At 40.1% G+C, this 14,855-nt stretch overlaps 1 protein-coding gene and 1 pseudogene across 1 annotated transcript in view; one reads left to right on the forward strand and one right to left on the reverse strand.

The window, feature by feature from the left end:
* NHS (NHS actin remodeling regulator) overlaps positions 1 to 14,855 on the forward strand; it is a 490,359-nt gene that overhangs the window by 93,771 nt on the left and 381,733 nt on the right. The gene's annotated exons all lie outside the window — the stretch shown is intronic.
* Positions 2,198 to 2,684, reverse strand: LOC110257840 (poly(rC)-binding protein 2-like; annotated as a pseudogene).

Raw genomic sequence — 14,855 nt, forward strand, 5'->3', positions numbered from 1 at the left:
ACTACAAACACCTGCAAGGCTCCGCCATCAGGGCCTTTTGTGGGCCCTAGGAGCCTGTGGGCCTGGCCCCCAGGGGAAGCCCAAAGTGCCAGAGAGCTCATCCCTCCACCGCTGCCCTCATGTAATGTGCTGGGTGTGAGTTGATGGATGAAAACCCAGAGGCTTCACCCCTCCACTGGAGCAGTGATGAGGTGGGGTAACTCTGGGGAACCGGAAGGCCAGGCTCTGGGAGTTCCCCAGCAGGGCTGCGCCCCAGTGACCCCCTTTACTGGCTGCCTTTCCTTCCTGTCTCACTTCCTCTACTGCTGTTTCCTGGATTCACCACTCCAAGAAGGGACTTGCGCTCAAATCCTTTTTTTGGTTCTGCTTCTAGGGTACCCCACATCAAGCCGGAAAGGGACTAGAAAGATTTTTCCCTCACCAGTGATCGTGCAGCAAAGACGACACGTTATCTATAGTTGCCTTTCACAGATCCACTTTGCCAAGTCTCTTGCCTTTATCAGAGGGCAGCATGTGGCATTGGGAAATCCATGAACTTTGGGGTTAGAGTCAGTCTTGAGATCCAGTCCTGCCTTGGCCATTGACTGGCCATTCGACTTGTGTGACCTTGCTCAAGTTATTCTGCCTCCGTGAATCTTAATTCCTCCATTTATCAAAGAGGGGTCATGACATCTCCCTCCAGAATTGGTGAGCGAATTAACTATGTAATGTAAGCCCACAGCTTAGTACAGTGCTTAGCATAGAGTAGCCAGCCAAAAAATGTTGGTTCTCTGCCCTCCACCAGGCTGCACCATAGTCACTACCAATAGAATGTAACGTTCTTGTCCTTGTAGCTTTGGTTATGGGAGAATAAAGCAAACAGATACCAGAGCAAGAAGATTCCAAGTTTCATGTGGTTGCAAAATGGTAGTAAAGATAACTATGAGGAAAACCTTATCTGGCTAAATATTTTTTCCAGTTCATCTTTTAATTTTTTTTTTTTTTTTTTTAATGGCTGTACCTGCGACATATGGAAGTTCCCAGGCCAGGGACTGAATCCAAGCCACATCTGTGACCTACGCACAGCTGCAGCAACGCCGGATCCTCTAATCCACTGAACTGGGCTGGGGATCGAACCCCCACCTCCACAGCGACCCAAGTCACTGAAGTCAGATTCTCAACCTACTCATCTTTTAGTTTTTAAAATTTCTCTGACATTATAGACTAAACTGAATTGTATATTTTTTTCTTTTTTTTTTTTTTTTTTTGCTGCCCCACAGCATGTGGAATTCTGGGCCAGGGATCAGATCCCAGCCACAGTTGTGACCTATGCCACAGCTGTGGCTGGATCCTTAACCCACCTGCATCCCAGTACTCCAGAGACACTGCCAGTCTCATTGTGCCACAGAGGAAACTCCTAAACTGAATTGTATTAATATTCTACTCTTCCAGTTCTATGACAGAAAAAAATGCATGAGCAAAAACCCCCAAAATAAAACAGGGAGAAGCTTATGAAACTAAATGTGGAACTTAGCTCTAACAGCTGAATGGAGAAATGAATTAGAATAATTTAAAAATCACAAGTGGATGATGAAGTGTAAAGAAACTGAAACATACAGACTATTTAAAACTCGGAATTGCTGACTGTTCAGAAACTACACAGATGGACTAAGAGTGGTGAACAGCCAAAAAGGATTATAGATGAATCTGCATTGTTACAGCAGCACCCCACGCCACCAGTCTCTGGGGAAAGCCTGACAGATACTGAATGGGGCTAATGCTGGCCCAGATCCAATGATGGTCGATCCTTCCATTGGGTTTGCAATGTTGAACTATACCCCAGACATCTGGTGGATCTTCTTGATTTGGGCACCCAAACACCCCACTGTGCAGCCACTTAATGTGCTTGAAATGATGAGTTCATGAGTAGTCTTAGTAGAGGCATCCAAACCTGCCTGGTAGCCTTTCATCTCTGGAGAGTGGATTCAGTGTCAATGAATCCAGGGTTGCATTGCCAACATGGGTAGCTTGGTCAAATGTGGCTGTGGACTAGCATTCTTGAATGCAATAGGCCTCTAGAGGGAGTCCCTCCAGGTCTGGACTGAGGCATGCGTGGGAGGGGTTGGAAAGGGTGAGGAAAGCTCATACCATTGCTGCCTGTGTTGTATCTGTCCTGACCACCTGCAAGGATGACCAGAGAGCTGGATGGCCTTTGGAGTCAGGGTGATTCCAGCGTGACCGGACAGGTTTGTCTGCCACACTCAGTGATGGTTTGCCAGCAGTTATAATGATCTGCTCAGTTGAGTTGGGAGGCATATTCCCTGCCACTTGGACCTGAGCCCCTGTACTCTCTTGTCATATTTCCTTGATCTAGAAACCACCTTTCCCAGTGAGAGAGCCACACTGATAGCGGTAACCACCAGACTCACAGGGACCAGGGGCTGCTGGCGACTGGGCTGTTGTGCTGACGTCTTCTTCAATGGTTGTAGCAAATGATTGCAGGAAAGCCTTTAAAGATGGCATTTGTGGGTCCAACCAAAGTGATCGTTCTCTCAACACATTCGCTTCCAAGATGTTTACACCACTCTCCTCGCAAGCTTCCTAACTGAGTCTCTGTTCTTTCTGATGATATTGCCAGCTTCCTTTCCATGCATAAGGAGCTGTGTGGTGAAAGCGACATTCACTCCACTTTCAATCATACCTCCATCCACCTGAAGGGCCCCTTTTGCCTTCTTGACAATCCCTATTGTTTCTCTGGCCTTCTGCCCTTCCCCTTCCTACCAACTCCACTTATCTCCTCCAGCATGCAGTTTTTAGGTTTGACTCCTACCATTGACCAATGGCTTGACTGTTTCAAGTCCAGCTGCTCAGAATACCACTGGACATGGAGACAGGTGTTATTTTTTTAAAACTTATTTTATTGAAGTATAGTTGATTGGCAGTGTCGTATTCATTTCTGGTGTACAGAAAAGTGATTTAGATATATATATATATTTTTTTTTTTTCATTATGGTTTATAACAAGATATTGAATATAGTTCCCTGTGCTATACAGTTGACCTTGTTGGTAATCCATTCTATATATAATAGTTTGTGTCTGCTAGTCTAAAATTCCCAATCCATATCTTCCTCACCCCCCTTCCTCCTTGGCAACCACAACTCTGTTCTCTATATTTGTGAGTCTTTCTGTTTCATAGATGCATTCATTTGTGTCATATTTTAGATTCCACATATGTGGTATCATATGGCATTTGTCTTTCTCTGTCTGACTTACTCGGTATGATAATTTCTAGGTCCATCCATGTTGCTGCACATGGCATTATTTCATTCTTTTTTATGGCTGAGTAATATTCTATTGTATATATGTACTATATCTTCTTAATCCATTCATATATTGATAGACATTTAGGTTGTTTCCATGTCTTGGCTATTGTGAATAGTGCTGCATTGAACATAGGGGTGCGTGTATCTTTTCAAATTATAGTATAGTCTGGATATATGCCCATGAGTGGGGTTGCTGAATCATATGGCAACTCTATTTTTAGTTTTTTGAGGAACCTCCATACTGTTTTCTATAGTGGCTGTACCAATTTACATTCCTACCCACATTGTAGGAGGGTTCGCTTTTCGGATGCAAATGCCATTAAAGGTGACACTCAAAGCGCTAAGCATAAAAGAAAAACAGCTGATACATTTGATTACATTTAAATGAAGAACTTTTTTTCAGCAAATACCCCATTAAGAAAGAGATAAAATAAGCTGAAAAGCAAGAGAATACATTTGCAACTCCTATACCCAACAAAGGACTTTTATCTAGAGTAGAGAACTCCTCTCAATTAAGAAATAGAAACTCAGTAGAGAAATGAGCAAAAGACTTGAGCTGCACAAAAGAAGATGTACAAATGACCAATAAACATAATAAAATGTGCTCAACCTCGTTACTAAACAGAGAAACACAAATGCACAACTCCACTGTACGTTGAGTAGATTGGCAAAACATTAAAACATCTGATATTACCAAGTATAACCTAGGATATGGAGCAACTGGAACTCTCATACACTGATGATAGGAGTGTCAGTTGGTACCCTTTCACTCGATTTGGGGAAGAGTTTGACATTATCTGCTGAAACTAAGGATGCTTATATCCTCTGCCCCTCCAACACATACTGTGTGATTCCACTTATATAACTTTCAAAAACAGACAAAACAAGATGGTAGTTTAGGTATATGTACTAGGTGGCAAAACAATAAAATACTGCAAGGAAGTTTATTACCATAAAGTCAAGGAAATGGTTACTTTGAGAGAGGAAGGAGGAACTTGTAATGAAAGTACACAAGGGTCTAGTGAGGGTTTGGCAGTGATCTACTTCTTGACCAGGGTGGTAGTTAAAAGGGTGTTTGGTCTAAAACAATTCATTATGCTGCATGTTTGTGCTTCATGTCCTTTTCCACATGTGTGCTGTATTTCATTGTAGGAAAGTTTTAAAGAAGCTTTCTCAAAGTGTACTCTGAGAAACATTGGTTAATGAGACCTTAATGTATGATACTCACCGAAAGGATTCCATGGTCAAATGCATCTCAGCACTGGAATGAATGAAGACAAACAGGTCTGTAATATGCCAATGTACATTGCGAAATTCCAAGGAGGATCAAGAGTGCACAATAATTTATGTGACCATGGAACCCTTTTCCTAAGGGATATTTTACAGAGCATATGCTTAGGAAAAGTAGATGGAAAAAAAATCATAGAGCAAATTCCAGTTTCATGTGCCAGTTGATCCGATCCAACCAAGGGCTTTAGGAGATTTATACAGAGCATAAAATGCGAAGTAGAAAACAAATGAAGTTTTAGGTGGTGCTTAAGTGGAAGCTCTCACCATTCCTAAAATCCTCATCATTTCAGGTGTCTACCCAGTTGATCCCAAATACTGAGCAGGGAGGGGCCAGCCCATCCCCATCCCCATCCTCTGTGACTATGTTTGTTCCAGTTTTCATAGTCACCGTGTTCATAATTGTGTGTCTGTGGATGAATGGACCACCCGGTATTTGCTCACCTCTTGTTTTATATTGATGTCAATCACAGCTGTTTAAAAGCAGAATCATTCTAATGGAATCCAACTTGTGTCCCAGTGCTGGTGCTACAACTCTGCTCTCACTGGGACCCTGAGTTACTTAGCTTTCACTGTATAACAAACCACCCCACAGCCTCATGGCTTAAAAAAAACCCAGCAATTTTGTGCTCTGGGGATTTGGACTGGGCTCACCCAGGTGTCACTCACATGTGTCTGCAGGCCCCCGCTGGCTCAGCTAGGCTATTTGCTGGCAGTTAGCTGAGGCAGCCATTTGAGTTCTAGCTGTGGATTTCTCTCATCACTCATCAGGCAGCCCTAGATGGGATTGTTCACGTGGCAGCTATAACAAAGTCCTAAGAATAGCAAGAGAGGGATAGTCCCAATGGATGAGTGCTTTACAAATCTTTGCTTGCATCACTTTTGTTATTACCCTGTTGATCACTGCACGCCCAAGTCTAGAGTGAGAATTGAAGGATACTACTCAAGGGTATGGATAGAGAGAGACTTGAAGTATTTGGGAGCCATTCCTACCTCAGTTGGCCAAAGGTGCCTTGGGCATCATAGCCATTCATTATCAAAGGTATCTCTGAAATTGCACTGAATCACGGTACCTCTGATACCAGTCACTTTCACTGCTGAGTTGTATTGTTAAAAACAAACATGTTCATCAGCCTTATAAAGGAATGATTCAAATAGGAAAGGTTGATTAAAACAGAGATCCATTACATTTCGAAGATATGATGAATTGTAAACAATTTTCCTTAAGGAAAATAGGCAAGATGACTGTTCAAGGAGAAAGTTACGTATAATCTAAAAGACCAGAGATTTTTGTATTTTATTCTTCTCTGTACACCACTAGAATGGCGGGCCCCTTTCTGTAATAGTCTGAGCAGAAAAAAAATTTGCAACTTACAGTGGCATTTTGCTGCTTTGTAAAAGGATAATTGACTTTGCAAAACCTTTACACAAACAAACAAAAAACAGAGGGATTCTCACAGACAGGAATTATTGTTAGATTGCATTTATTAAAGAAATGCAAAAACTGGAGTTCCCGTCGTGGAGCAGTGGTTAACGAATCCGACTAGGAACCATGAGGTTGCGGGTTCGGTCCCTGCCCTTGCTCAGTGGGTTGACGATCTGGCGTTGCCGTGAGCTGTGGTGTAGGTTGCAGACACGGCTCGGATCCCACATTGCTGTGGCTCTGGCGTAGGCCAGTGGCTACAGCTCCGATTCGACCCCTAGCCTGGGAACCTCCATATGCCGCGGGAGCGGCCCAAGAAATAACAAAAAGACAAAAAAAAAAAAAAGAAATGCAAAAACTACGACCCTTTCTGTAGTTTGACTTGTTTGTTTGTTTGTTTTGTGTGTGTGTCTTCTTAGGGCCGCACTGGCATCATATGGAAGTTCCCAAGCTAGGGGTCGAATCCGAGCTGCAGCTGCTGGTCCATGTGACAGCGACAGCAATACCAGATCTCAGCCACGTCGGTGACCTACACCACAGCTCACGTGACACCAGATCCTTAACCCATTGAGCGAGGCCAGGGATCAATGCCTCATCCTCATGGATTCTAGTGGGGTTTGTTGCCACTAAGCCATGACAGGAACTCCTCAATTGTCTTTATTTAACAAAATCTGTTCCTTGGTTATTGTTGTTGTTGTTTTTTCAACATAGCTCTGTTTAATTGTTGCCAATTTCAAATTATTACCTAAGATGGCACATATGAACTCTGTCTCTTGGAAGAAAAGAAGCCTGTCATGTTGGGTAGTTATGACTACAAGGGACAATCATAGAAAAGTGGAATTGGCCCAGGCCTACTTTCTGTTGTCTTCAAGCATTGACAGTCTATGGCTTTGGCCATCTCTAAGTCACAACACTATTTGGAGGTAATTTCTCTCAGGAAATGACAGGGATCATCAGGTGACGTCAGATGGGATTGCCAGTCTTGATTTCATTTGACCCCCGAGGCCACCATCTTGGACTGATTTTACACTATCAAGCCCACAAGAAAGGTTTGTCACCAAGAGTTTCAGGTTTTCAGTTCTGTCTTCCACGGTAAAGATCTCCTATTTCTTTGCTTTAGACAACATTGAAGTCTATAGAAAATTTAGAATTTGGTGAAGTCCTAGTTTCTAAAGTTTTTATTGATAAGTTGAGATGATGGGGATAATAGAGAGTAGCAGCTCTTGCCAAGTTCCTGACAAGAAACCCATCTTTAATCTTCACAGTACCCTCTTATCTCTATTTGACACCAAGAGATTAACTAACTTGCTCAAGGAACCATGACTTGTAAATGGTGGCTCCAGGATTTGAACTCAGGTTTAATCTGACTTGAAAGTTCTGCTTTTAACCACCTAGCCACACCACCTCATTTCTGGGAACTCGCTAGATCTGTCTGATCCTCCTCTTCCTCCCCCTCATCATCATTAGCTATACTTTTGTTGAGCATGTGCTATTTGTAGTATGTACAGAACTGTGCTGGGAATGTGGAATAAAAAAAATGCCTCTTGCACAATAGGACTTGGAATAAACAACCATGGGATAAACAACCTTATAAATAGCTTTCTCTAGTTGGTGGTCATGGTGGAGAGGGAAAGCATAAATTATAAGAACCTTGTCAGTTGACAAACCTGCTTTTAGTTAGAGGTTTAACACCCTCCACCTCCCTCAACAATTCCCTCTCGGAGAGTTAACAAGCAGCCTAACAGAACAACTTGAATGTTGGCACGTCTTCACCACCACGTCCATCCTAACATTTTATTGCTTGGTGAAATCAGGAAGTTAGGAAACCCAAGAGGGACCAGGGAGCATCCTGGATATCTTACAGCTGTAACTTTCAGATAGCAAATCATTAAGAAATGTCCGTTCATATTTACATATGGTTTTATCTCTGTCTTACGCCCATTAAAGGCACAGACTCAGGACTAGTGTTTTCCTTTTTTTTTTTTTTTTTTTTTTTTCCCCAGATATATACCAAGAGTGGGATTTCTGGGTCATATGATAGTTCTATTTTTAGTTTTTTTGAGGAACCTACACACTGTTCTCCATAGTGTAAAATTTACAGTCTCACCAACAGTGTAGGAGGTTCCCTTTTCTCCACAACCTCTCCAGCATTTATTATTTGTAGACTTTTTTAATGATGGCCATTCTGACCAATGTGAGGTGACACCTCATTGTAGCTTTGATTTGCATTTCTCTAATAATTAATGATGTTGAGCATCTTTTCATGTGCCTATTGGCCCTCTGTATGTCTTCTTTGGAGAAATGTCTATTTAGGCCTTCTGCCCATTTTTTATTGGGGTGTTTATTTTTTTATATTGAGCTGTATGAGTTATTTGTATATTTTGGAAATTAGTCCTTTGTTGGTCACAGGGGCCCTGTATTTTTCACTTTGCACTGGGCCCCCTATTGGTCATATCATTAGCAAATATTTTCTCCCATTCAGTAAGTTGTCTTCTTGTTTTGTTGATAGTGTCCTTTGCTGGGCAAAAGCTTTTAAGTTTAATTCTGTTCGATTTGTTTATTTTTACTTTTATTTACTTTGCTTTAGGAGTCAGATCCCCAAAAAATAGTGTTAGGATTTATGTCAAAGAGTGTTCTTTCAGGAGTTTTGTGGAGTTTTGGTCTTACATTTAGGTCTTTAATACATTTTGAGTTTATTTTTGTTTATGGTATTAGATAATGTTCCAATTTCATTCTTTTACATATAGCTTTCCAGTTTTCTCAGAACTGCTTATTGAAGAGACTCTCTTTTCTCCATTGTATATTCTTGCCTCCTTTGTTGAAGGTTAATTGACCGCAAGTGTGTGGGTTTATTTCTGGGCTCTGTATTCTGTTCCATTGACATATGTGTCTGTTTTAGTGCCAGTACCATACTGTTTTGATGACTGTAGTATAGTCTGAAGTCAGGGAGCCTGATTCCTCCAGCTCTGTTCTTTCTCAAGATCGTATGGCTATTCAGAGTCTTTTTTATTTCCATACAAATTTAAAAATTGTTTGTTCTAATTCTTTGAAAAATGCCATTGGTATTTTGATAGCGATTGCATTGAATCTGTAGATTGCTTTGGGTAGTGGGGTCATTTTAATAATACTAATTTCTTCCAATCCATGAACATGGTGTCTCTTCCATCTGTTTGTGTCACCTTCACTTCCTTTCATCAGTGCCGTAGTTTTCTGAATACAGTTCTTTTACTGGCTTAGATTTATTCCTGGTATTTTATTCTTTTTGATGTGATGGTAAATGGGATTGTTTCCTTAACTTCTCTTTCTGATAGTTCATTGTTAGTGTATAGAAATGCAACAGATTTTTATATATTAATTTTGTATCCTACATTTTAACTGAAATTATTAATGAGCTTTAGTAGATTTTCGGTGGCATCTTTAGGATTTTCTACGTATGGTATCATGTCTTCTGCAAACAATGACATTTTTACTTCTTCCTTTCCATTTTGTATGCCTTTTATAAACAATATGCTGCTAATCATCCAGTGAGTTATTGAAGAATTTGAAGTTCCTGAGCTAGGGATCAAATCCATATCACAGCAGTGACCCAAGCCACTGCAGTGACAATGCCAGATCCTTAACCCACTGCACCATAAGGGAAATCCCTTGAATTAGTAATTTAAAAACTCCCAACAAACAAAAGCCCAAGACCAGATGCCTTCACGTGTGAATTCAACCATACACTGAGAGAAGAGTTAACAAGTATCATCCTGAAACTATTCCAAAAACTTGAAGAGGGAGGTATCCTTCTGAGCTTGTTCTAAGAGGCCACCATCACCCTGATGCCAAAACCAGACAAATATATCGTGAAAAAAAGTTACAGGCCAATATCATTGATCAACATAGATGCAAAAATCCTCAGCAAAATATCAGCACCCCAAATCCAATAGCACCTTTAAAGGATCATACATCATGATCAAGTGGGATTTATCCCAGAGATCGATTTTTAAATATCTGCCAGTCAATCACTGTGACACACCACATTAACAAGGTGAAGAGTAAAAAGCATATAATCATCTCAATAGAAGTAGAAAAACTTTTGACAAAATTCAACATCCACTTGTGATAAAAACTCTCCAGATAGTGGGCATAGAGGGAACATACCTCAACATAATAAAGGCCATATGTGACAAAGCCACAGCTAATACCATACTCATTGGTGAAAAGCTGAAAGCATTTCCTTTAAGATCAGGAACAAGGCAAGGGTGCCTGCTCTCTCCACTTTTCTTCAACATGGTATTTGAAGTCCTTGCCACAGCAGTTAGACAAGAAAAATAAATTAAAAAAAATTTTAAACAGAAAAAGTGATTTTTCCCTGATTTTAAAAGTAATGCATGTTCATTGTAAAGGCATAGAAAATGCAGGTATAAAAAAATTGCTTTAAAAATTTTAAGTATCCAAATTCTACTATCCTGGGATAGTATCACCCAGAGCTTAGTTGGCTTGAAACAATAATCGATTTTTACTTCATAATTCTTTGGGTTGGCACGCTGGGCTTAGCCTATCTCTGTAGTCTTCTGGAGGCCTGACTGGGGCTGAATGGTGGAGCATGGCCTCACTCACAGCTGGTAATTGGCAGGCTGTTGGCCACAGCACCTCAGTTTTCCTCCGCATGACCTATTCATGTGACGTTCACCTGCTGGAGAATAATTAGCCTGCTCACCTTTTCACATGGTAGTGTCGGAAGTTCAAATACAACAAGAAGAAGCTAAGTATAAGAGCCTAAGCATTTTTAGGCCTCTGCTAGTACCATATCTACTGATGTCCCATTGTTGAAACAAGTTACATGGCTAAGTAAGCACAGATTTAAGGAGTCAAGGGACAGATTTCGCCTTTTAATCTGAGGAGAGCCAAAGTCACCTTCCACAGGTACAAGTATGCAGGGATAGGAATAATTTATGCCTATTTTTAGCAATTCACCATAGATAAATACTGTTAAAATTACATATATAAAATACATGTATGTGTGTATTATACACATATGTGTGTATTTTACACAAATACATGAAAGATATACACCCAAACAAAAAGGTCTTATTTAACATGTTTGCAACTTGTTTTTTCCCATTGGCTACATATTTAGGGCATTTTAATGTCCTCGTTTGAAGATGTGCATAATTTTACATTGTATAGACAGACTTACAATGACATATTTAACCAAAGTCCCTTTTAGGACTTTTTTTTTTTCCTTTTAGGACTTTGAGGTTGTTTCCAGTTTTTCAATAACCTGACTATATAGACTTTTCTGTTTTTTTCATTAGTTCCTTGGTGTATATTTTTTGACCTCTGATGTATTATAGAATAGGCTATTGAAAGATTGTATCCAGAGGTAATATTTAAATTAACAACAGAGTGGATCCTGACCTTAGCATGGAGCAGGGCCCTGAAGGTAAATCCTTTAATTGCTGGATTCAGAGATCCAGGTCCCATCGGGGAAGGGCCATGCAGCTGGAGTCACAGATACTACTCAAGGCGGGTAGTGGTGGGATAACTGTTACCTTTACAACCATGCTAAATATCAGCCACAAAGAAGTGTGTGGGAATATCTGTTTCCCGTCACTCTCTCCTACTGTGGAGGTTCCCCATCTTGCTAATCTTTACCAACCTGATTCATGATAACAAAAAATAATACCATCTTTTATTTTGTATTTTTCTAATCACAAGTAAGGGTGTTTTTTTAATGTCTCATCACCATTTATATAGGGTTGTTGTTGCTTTTAATGAATTGCCTGTTTATGTCCTTTGTGTATTTTTTTTGGAATGTTACTGTTTTAATTAAAAAGTTAATATTTATTGATGCCTTACAGTGTATCAGTATTCTATGCCCTTAAGCATTACCTATTTTAATATTCTTCATGATCCTATAAAGTTATTATTATTCCTAGTGTAGAGATAGAAAAATAGAGGTGTAGTAATATGTCCACCAGGATCTTGTTTGTAAGTCCCAAGGCCAGGATTCAAAACCAGGCAGTCAAATCCCAAAACTGAGGTTCTTAACCATTCTTATCTGTTCTATTCGCCCTGCATTGTTTACTTATGAGAGCTTTTTACATAGGGATATTAATTTTTTAATACATATAATACATTTTTCCTAGTTTGAGCTTATACTTTTAACTTTCCTTATGGTACTGTTTGCTATGCAGACATTAAAAAATCTTATCCATGTACTTTTCTATGTGAATTTTTTCGGCTTGATGGCAACTTAATTGAGAAGTTAAATTGTAATATATTTAAAGTGTACAAAGTGATGATTTGCTATATGTACACATCGTGAAAGAATTCCGACCATTGAGTTAATTAACACATTCATCACCTCATACGTTTATCTTTTCTTTGGTGAGAACACAAGTTCTGCTTCAGCAGATTACAGTTAGACGAGACAGTTTTACCAACTGGTCACCATGTTATACATTAGATTCTTAAACCCTATTCATCTTATAACTGATAGTTTTATACAGTTTAGAAATATTTAATATAGTTAAATATCTCAAGCTTTTTTCACAGTGGATTTTGTCTCTAATATCATTCCCAGATGTTTCCTATCTAAAGGATATAAAAATATTCATCTATATTTTCTTCTATATAGAACTTCAGAATTGGCCGTATTAACAAAATATACATGCTTAGGCCCCATCTCAGACCTATTGAATCAGAATTTGTACATTGAGAGCTAGACGTTTATGGTTTTAAAAAGATACACAAAATTGCAGTCCAGCAGACTGGTAAATAGACACATTTATCTCTTTGTACTGCCCCAAACACATGAAATTGACTGAAGAAATAATAAATTAAGAATATGTCCACAAAATCAATTCCATATGGGTTAAAAAGTTAGTTGTGAAATCTCAAACTTAGCTTTTCGAAGAACACATAGGAGAATATCTGTATTAAAGCTTTCTAGAGAAACAGAACCGATAGGATGTTTTCATATTATGTGTATATACGAGAGAGAGAGATTTATCTTAAGGGACTGACCGACACCATTGTAGAGGTGGGACTGGAAAAATCTAACATCCCTAGGGCAGGCCAGCAGGCTGGACATTCTGGCAGGAGCTGGTGTTAGAGTCTCGCGTCCGAAGGCGGTGTGGAGACCACATTCCTTCTTGGTTGAGGAATCTCAGTCTTTTCTCTTAAGGCCTTCCGCTGAGTGGCTGAAGCCCATATATGCTATGGATGGTAATCTGCTTTATCAAAGTCTACAGATGTGAGTGTTGAATCACATTTGTAAACTACATTCACAGCAGTATATAGACTGGTGTTTGACCAACTAGGCACCATAGCCTAGCCAAGCTGAAAAAATTAACCAACACCATAGCTTTATACCCTGTGGTAGGGTATACCTTGCTTTTAAATAAGACATTACCCCCCCCCCAACACACACAAACACACAGGACTCAGTAAGTGGTTTGAATGGGGGAAAATATTGAATCCTCCTACCTGTGCCTTCTTCTCCCTCATTTGAGATGCCCCTCCCCCAATCCAATAGACCAGAATCCGTATTAGATAATATGCTTCATCGGATTATTGCAACCAGCTTCCTTGCCAGAGGGCATCTTTCGTTCACGTCTGTAATTCCAGATAAACACCCAGAAACACAGTACAAGAACATAAAAGAAACAAGTGTGTTTTAATTTAGGTTCCATAAAACCTAGATATTAGCTGTGGTACCACACCGTCCCGAGCCAAAAGACCAAGCAATGATGGATTTATTGTTGTCCTAATTTAAAACAAGCCCGATTTATTTTTAAAAATGCAACCTCAAAACACAGCTCAGCAGACATGATATGGAATGTATTATATGCCTAACCAAAAAACAAAACACTGCTCGGTACAGTGGACTTGAAAATTATCTTGCTATTAATAGATCTCCCGGATGGCCGTGATCTGTTGGATTTGATATGTTCAGGTCTTGGCAGCTGCTGAGGACTGAAAACAAGACGTTCCATACGTTATTACTTAATAGAGAAACTAGGCCATGAAGTAGCCATTTGGTAATTTTTTTAAAAAGATTTTGAAGAGCCCACTTCCATCTTTAATAAGTCCTTGTTGCCAAGTATGTTTGGCAAAGCAGCAGTGTGATTAGCGGACTCCTTCTCTGGAGCTGCATGCAATTGAGAGCAACTTGGGGTACCCTGTTACTTTCATCTCTCCATCTGGCACAAATGCCTCAAACACTGCACACTCGCAACACATCTTTGCTAAATCTAAAAGCGTCCCTCTCTTTCCTTTTAGATGTTGAGGGCCTGACACTGAGTTACTAATTCAAATGTTTGGATTGAGGACATTTATGACATAGCCACTGGACAGATACCATGTTCAAGCATTTAAGGTAACACTGATTGTTCTGGCAGATTCAAAATATTTTTAAATGTTTAATTGGAAAATATTTCTGCCCACTGGTCTCTTTAAAAACAAGGTTGAGAGAGAGAGAAGGAGGAAGGGAGAGATGACAAACAAAAAAACAACAAAGAGAAGCAGCTTTGGAGGATTTTAGGGTTTGGATTTTTTCTTTGAAGAAATGCTTGTTTTAGGTTGGATTCCCCAGTAGTAGACTCTGAGATCAAGGATCCTAAGAACCAGTAAGAAAGTGGAAAGGGAAGAACTTCAAGGAGGGGTGATACATCAAGCAGAGTCCCCCAGGGGGTGACCTGGGCTCGGTCCTGGTCTGGGGAGAATGTGAATCCTTGTCAGGGCACAAGGAAGCTGGAGCAGTTATAGACCCCCCCCGCCGTCCCCACCCCCATGATGATCAAAACTCCCTGCACCATCGATTCTCAGGCTCTTCTAGACCTGCCTGCATAGGC

This window comes from Sus scrofa, chromosome X (assembly GCF_054392235.1).
Source record: "Sus scrofa isolate SSC_HxYL_T2T_F1_AM1 chromosome X, Sscrofa_HxYL_maternal_Yorkshire_Landrace_v2.0, whole genome shotgun sequence".
Lineage (NCBI taxonomy): Eukaryota > Metazoa > Chordata > Mammalia > Artiodactyla > Suidae > Sus > Sus scrofa.